Genomic DNA, 7,500 nt, shown 5'->3' on the forward strand with positions numbered 1-7,500 from the left:
ACACACACAGACTATAACATATTATGCTTCATATCATTCTCATAATAACTTTACGATCTCAACCAGGTGGGTAGCCTGGGGGGATTATGCATTCACAAGGAGGAGAAGTAAGTGTGTGTGTGTGTGTGTGTGTGTGTGTGTGTGTGTGTGTGTGTGTGTGTGTGTGTGTGTGTGTGTGTGTGTGTGTGTGTGTGTGTGTGTGTGTGTGCGCATGCCGTGGTGAATGAAACTTAGCACTTAGCACATAGCAAACCAGGGATTTCCATAATTGTCTATTAAAATAGATATTTAGTATAAAGTTACACACTTTGAACACAAGAGGGCGATACTACACAGGTTCGCTGCTCAGAGCCTTTGGGAATCAGTTCTCTGGCTGTTATGGTTCAAAGTTGGACCCCAAAGCAGAGACGGACACACTGAGTAAAAAGTAAATCAAGGGTTTTATTAAACCGCAAAGTAATTGTCCAAAAACACAAAGCACAGTGGTGGGAAAAAGGGCAGGCTGGATCGCCGGCCAACCACTGGATATCCGTCCAGACACCAATCCTCACGGGGAGGAAACCAGGAAGCAGCCGAGGCGCTGCCAGAGTGACACACCACATCTACACGGGGAAAAGAGAGAAAAACACGAGGAGTCAAAAACTTCACCAGACGGTTCACCAGAAATACGGAAGCACTGGGTTCAGCACTGGGTTCAACACTGGGTTCAGCACTGGGTTCAACACTGGGTTCACACTGGGTTCACACTGGGTTCAACACTGGGTTGAACACTGGGTTCATCCCAATTTCGTATTTTCCAATTCTACCCTCCCCTGTCTCGAACGCTGTTAGGCCATGCCTCCCACAGGCCGGCTGCAATGTGGACGAAGGCTTGCCTCCGGTACACGAGGAGGCAGCCGTCGCATCTTTTCACCTGAACAGCGCGATCTCTCAGCGGCGAGGCTCTGCGTGGGAGGGACACGCCGCCCCCGTCGCTTCCTGATTCTGCTGCGCAGGCGCACCAACCGACCTGTAGGAGTCGCTGTCCACAACGTCCGATCCCCACCCACCAGCTTTCCACCCCTAACACTGCCAATTGTGTTAGTATGAACGACCAGCCAAGCTGGTACCAATGCCGAGAGCTGGGCTCGAACCCAGCATCTCCTGCATTAGTGGCGAGCACCTTGCCCACTGCGCCACTTAGCCGCCCACATAATACCTATTATATACATTTGATTTGGAAATAGTAGCGTGTCAGGGCGAGAAATGCCAACGCCTTTTTTTTTTTTTTTTTTTGCTCTTTTCCCCCCTCCATTTTCCTCAGATTTTCTCCCATCCCAATGTTAGTCGTTATGCCAATTCCCAATCCCCCTTCCTGGTCGCTGCGCACTTACCCCCCACAGTCGGTCTGGGAGAGTGGAGGCTATCACGTGCTTCCTCCGACACACGTCTAGCCAATCAACCGCTTCTTTTCACCTGGCAGCGCGGATTCTCATTGAGAGGGCGTAGCGTGTGGAAGGATCACACTATCCCACTCAAGTCCTATCCGTGCTTAGCAGGCGCCCCGAACGAACTGTAGGAGTCGCTGTTTACAACGACCCGGACCCACCCCGCCAGCTTCTCCCACCCTCTAATACTGCCAATTGTATTAGTGTGAACGGCCAGCCAAGCTGGTGACAACGCCGGAGCTGTGAGCTGGATTCGAACAGGCGAATCTAGCCGCTCCGGGGTTTGGTGACGAACGCAATCTCCGTTACGCCACCTGACCGCCCGAAATGCCAACGCTTTTAGTGAAATTCACGTATTGCTCCATATCGCCGTTTTCTGGGATTAGCCAGGATCACTCTAAAACTATACTTATATTCACCACGGTATAACACGCGAACGTATGCATGAAAACATTTATTCTTTTTCACATATTGAATGATAGATAGTTGATGTCAAATGGGCCATAGTATTGTATCCATACCCATAATATAGAATATAGATATAGCCCTGCAAACACTGCCACTTATCCCTATCTCTTAGAGCGTTGGTGTGAGGTTTTGCCCCTGCTCACTACCTTTTCTCTGTCTTCTTTAAGCCTACTGTTAGGAATTCCCTATTCTCTGTCTTCTTTAAGCCTACTGTTAGGAATTCCCTATTCTCTGTCTTCTTTAAGCCTACTGTTAGGAATTCCCTACTCACTCTCTCTAGCCCCCACCCTCTCGTTCCTTACCCTTAGTGGCCACACCTGTTTGATATTCTATTATCTCTCGCACCTGTGGTGGCAGGCTAATTAGTCCCCCTGTGGGCTTTAAATACCAGGGCGCTTCCCCTCGTTTTGGCGTGGGGTCGTGTTGTATACTTGCCGAGTCATATTCTCTAAACATCTAGACTCTTTCGGGAGATCCTCCGTCTGCCTATGCTGTTCCATTCTCCTGCGTCGAGATGTTTTGCTCCAGCCTTCGCCTGCTGTCGCCGTTGCCTGAGAGTGGGACTGGTCTGCGCTCCCTAGACTTCCACGGGAGGCATCCCAGTCATCCACTTCAGACCCCCCGCGCAGCTGTCGTCCTGACGCACATCCAGACCAGCGCAGACGCTCTCCAGTCCTCAGCGCGCTACGCGCATCTTCCAAGGACGCTCGAGCTTGGCACGCTCTCCAGACCAGCGCGCAACGCGCATCTTCCAAGGACGCTCGAGCTTGGCACGCTCTCCAGACCAGCGCGCAACGCGCATCTTCCAAGAACCCTCGAGCTTGGACGCTCTCCAGTCCTCAGCGCGCAACACGCATCTTCCAAGGACGCTCGAGCTTGGCACGCTCTCCAGACCAGCGCGCAACGCGCATCTTCCAAGAACCCTCGAGCTTGGCACGCTCTCCAGACCAGCGCGCAACGCGCATCTCCTAGACCTTCGAGCTTGGCACGCTCTCCCGACCAGCGCGCAGATGCGCATCTCCTAGACCTTCGAGCTTGGCACGCTCCCCAGACCAGCGCGCTGGAGCGCATCTTCCAGACCTTCGTGCTTGGCGCACTCCTCCTCGCAGACGCACCCCGAGGCGTCTCTCTGTTCCGACGCGCACACCAAGGTGTGGCGCGCACTCTGTTCCTCGGCTCCGACAGCGGCTACCCGGTGGACGACATCCTCGCCACCGCCACTGTTCCGACGCGCACACCAAGGTGTGGCGCGCACTCTGTTCCTCGGCTCCGACAGTGGCTACCCGGTGGACGACATCCTCGCCACCGCCACTGTTCCAGCTCCCTGTTCCGACGCGCACACCAAGGTGTGGCGCGCACTCTGTTCCTCGGCTCCGACAGCGGCTACCCGGTGGACGATGCCCTCGTCACCGCCACTGTTCCAGCTCCCTGTTCCGACGCGCACACCAAGGTGTGGCGCGCACTCTGTTCCTCGGCTCCGACAGCGGCTACCCGGTGGACGATGCCCTCGTCACCGCCACTGTTCCAGCACTCTGTTCCTCGGCTCCGACAGCGGCTACCCGGTGGACGATGCCCTCGTCACCGCCACTGTTCCAGCACTCTCTCCCTCGGCTCGGACAGCCAGCCGCCCCGGTGGCGATGCCTTCGTTCCCGTTCCCGCTGCTGTCCCCGTACCTTTACGCATACGCCTGGGTGAGTTTTGATTGTGATGTCACTCACTCAGCGTAGTGCCCTTGCCCCCGTTCCCGCTGCTGTCCCCGTACCTTTACGCATACGCCTGGGTGAGTTTTGATTGTGATGTCACTCACTCAGCGTAGTGCCCTTGCCCCCGTTTCCCGCTGCTGTTCCTGTACCTTTACGCATACGCCTGGGTGAGTTTTGATTGTGATGTCACTCTCCCAGCGTATTGCCTCTGTTAGTTAGTTTGGACATTTCATCTCCCAGCGTATTGCCTCTGTTAGTTAGTTTGGACATTTCATCTCCCAGCGTATTGCCTCTGTTAGTTAGTTTGGACATTTCATCTCCCAGCGTAATGCCTCTGTTTTTGGTTCTCACTTAGAATAGTATTTTTGGACTTACATCTCCCCCTGTGTGTTTGTCACACGAAGATATTATTACTTTGTTCACTTTGTTTTTTGGACTGTTCTGCACCTGCTCTGTTTTTTCCCTTTTGTGCATTAACTCTCTCCTCTGTCCTGCAGAGCGGCCCAGGTGTTTCCCACCAGTCCCCAGTTCCTCCCTGTACCCCAGCCCGCCTCCGCGGGCCTTCAGTCCCCTTCTAGTTCCTGGTCCCAAGTTCTCCCTTTCTAGTTCCACCTAGTTCCTGTTCCCTAGTTCTCCCCTTTCTAGTTCCACCTAGTTCCTGGTCCCAAGTTCTCCCCTTCTAGTTCCACCTAGTTCCTTGTCCCTAGTTCCCCTAGTCCCCGTTTCTCCTGTTCCCTAGCTCTCCTAGTCCCTAGTCCTCTCTCCCTAGTTCTCCTTGTCCCTGGTTTACCTAGTCTCTAGTTCCTCAGTCCCAAGGCGTTCCCTTAACCTTCCCCTTAGTGTTCCCTTTTCCTGCCCGCCTCTTAAAGGCACCTTTCCTTCCCCTCATATTATATTCCTGTATTTGTGATTCTCCCTTAAAGGGACAGTACCCTTTTCCCTGTATTTCCCTGTTGTTCAATAAATCTCTGTTTCTTGGCAAACCATCATACCTGTCTTGTGTTGTGCGATTGGGGTCGGTTACAAACCATAACAGTACGACCCCACCAAGTCTACGACCCCAGCCAGCACAGACTGTGTATGTTGAGTTTGCCTTTTTTTTTCTTGTTCCCTCTAGCTCCCCTGTTAGCTTGTTAGTCTCCCCTCTAGCTCCCCTGTTAGCCCTGTTAGCTTCCCTGTTTGCCCAGTTTAGCTTCCCTGTTTGTCCTGTTTAGCTCCCTTGTTAGCCTGTTACTCCCCTGTTTAGCTTGTTAGTCTCCCCGGTTAGCTCCCCTGTTTGCTTCCCGTTTTGCCCTGTTTGACCCCCCTGTAGCTAGCCATGCCCTGGCGGCTAACCCAGTTTCCCTCTGCATGGCCCCGGTCTGCTAGCTTGGCCCCGGCTGTTAGCACAGCCTCTATGTTAATGCAGCCTTGCAGCTGGCATAGGCCCTGTAGCTAGCCAGGCCCAAGCAGCTAACCCGGTCCCTCTGCATGGCCTCCACTTTTTTGTGTAGTTTATCCCACTGCTAGGACTGCCCTTTCAGCTAGCAAGGTCAGTTTTTTCTCACACAGCTAGGACTGTCCTTCCAGCTAGCTTGTGCTCTCATGCTGGTCCAGCCCTGTCTGCCAGCCTAGCTCCGGCAGCTAGCGCAGCCTCTATGTTGATGTAGCAGTACAGCTAGCATAGGCCCTGTAGCTATCAGTGCCCTGGCAGCTACCCTTTCCCTCTGCTAGCCTGGCTCCGGCAGCTTGCGCAGCCTCTTTGTTGATGTAGCAGTACAGCTAGCATAGGCCCTGTAGCTATCAGTGCCCTGGCAGCTAACCTTCCCTCTGCTAGCCCTTTCCCGGTGCTTCCATGGTTACCCCTTAGCTACCCTGCTCGCCCCTCAGTTCCTCTAGACCAGTTGCTCTAGACCAGTTCTCTAGACCCAGTTCCTCTAGACCAGTTCCTCTAGACCAGTTCTCTAGACCAGTTCTCTAGACCAGTTCTCTAAACCAGTTCTCTAGACCAGTTCTCTTGCCCAGTTCGCTAGACTAGTTCTCTAGACCCAGTTCCTCTAGACCAGTTCCCCCAGTTGCCCCTCTGCTACCCTAGTTACCCCTCGGCGACCCTGTTTCGTTTGCTAGCCCCACTCTTGTGGTGGCTTCCCCTACTGGCTTGGCCAGTGCCTTTGTTTTTGTCTTGTTTTGCCCCCTGCCACTCTGTCTGTATTTGTTTTGGGTCGCCGGGTGGCTCCCGTTGGAGGGGGGGATACTGTGAGGTTTTGCCCCTGCTCACTACCTTTTCTCTGTCTTCTTTAAGCCTACTGTTAGGAATTCCCTATTCTCTGTCTTCTTTAAGCCTACTGTTAGGAATTCCCTATTCTCTGTCTTCTTTAAGCCTACTGTTAGGAATTCCCTACTCACTCTCTCTAGCCCCCACCCTCTCGTTCCTTACCCTTAGTGGCCACACCTGTTTGATATTCTATTATCTCTCGCACCTGTGGTGGCAGGCTAATTAGTCCCCCTGTGGGCTTTAAATACCAGGGCGCTTCCCCTCGTTTTGGCGTGGGGTCGTGTTGTATACTTGCCGAGTCATATTCTCTAAACATCTAGACTCTTTCGGGAGATCCTCCGTCTGCCTATGCTGTTCCATTCTCCTGCGTCGAGATGTTTTGCTCCAGCCTTCGCCTGCTGTCGCCGTTGCCTGAGAGTGGGACTGGTCTGCGCTCCCTAGACTTCCACGGGAGGCATCCCAGTCATCCACTTCAGACCCCCCGCGCAGCTGTCGTCCTGACGCACATCCAGACCAGCGCAGACGCTCTCCAGTCCTCAGCGCGCTACGCGCATCTTCCAAGGACGCTCGAGCTTGGCACGCTCTCCAGACCAGCGCGCAACACGCATCTTCCAAGGACGCTCGAGCTTGGCACGCTCTCCAGACCAGCGCGCAACGCGCATCTTCCAAGAACCCTCGAGCTTGGACGCTCTCCAGTCCTCAGCGCGCAACGCGCATCTTCCAAGGACGCTCGAGCTTGGCACGCTCTCCAGACCAGCGCGCAACGCGCATCTTCCAAGAACCCTCGAGCTTGGCACGCTCTCCAGACCAGCGCGCAACGCGCATCTCCTAGACCTTCGAGCTTGGCACGCTCTCCCGACCAGCGCGCAGATGCGCATCTCCTAGACCTTCGAGCTTGGCACGCTCCCCAGACCAGCGCGCTGGAGCGCATCTTCCAGACCTTCGTGCTTGGCGCACTCCTCCTCGCAGACGCACCCCGAGGCGTCTCTCTGTTCCGACGCGCACACCAAGGTGTGGCGCGCACTCTGTTCCTCGGCTCCGACAGCGGCTACCCGGTGGACGACATCCTCGCCACCGCCACTGTTCCGACGCGCACACCAAGGTGTGGCGCGCACTCTGTTCCTCGGCTCCGACAGTGGCTACCCGGTGGACGACATCCTCGCCACCGCCACTGTTCCAGCTCCCTGTTCCGACGCGCACACCAAGGTGTGGCGCGCACTCTGTTCCTCGGCTCCGACAGCGGCTACCCGGTGGACGATGCCCTCGTCACCGCCACTGTTCCAGCTCCCTGTTCCGACGCGCACACCAAGGTGTGGCGCGCACTCTGTTCCTCGGCTCCGACAGCGGCTACCCGGTGGACGATGCCCTCGTCACCGCCACTGTTCCAGCACTCTGTTCCTCGGCTCCGACAGCGGCTACCCGGTGGACGATGCCCTCGTCACCGCCACTGTTCCAGCACTCTCTCCCTCGGCTCGGACAGCCAGCCGCCCCGGTGGCGATGCCTTCGTTCCCGTTCCCGCTGCTGTCCCCGTACCTTTACGCATACGCCTGGGTGAGTTTTGATTGTGATGTCACTCACTCAGCGTAGTGCCCTTGCCCCCGTTCCCGCTGCTGTCCCCGTACCTTTACGCATACGCCTGGGTGAGT

General features: G+C 55.4%; 1 protein-coding gene across 1 annotated transcript in view; it reads left to right on the forward strand.

The window, feature by feature from the left end:
• Positions 1 to 7,500, forward strand: part of slc5a10 (solute carrier family 5 member 10) — a gene marked incomplete at both ends in the record, with an annotated part of 99,495 nt that overhangs the window by 88,684 nt on the left and 3,311 nt on the right. The gene's annotated exons all lie outside the window — the stretch shown is intronic.

The sequence above is a fragment of the Notolepis coatsorum genome, assembly GCF_963971535.1.
Source record: "Notolepis coatsorum genome assembly, chromosome: 7".
NCBI classification, from domain to species: Eukaryota; Metazoa; Chordata; class Actinopteri; order Aulopiformes; family Paralepididae; genus Notolepis; species Notolepis coatsorum.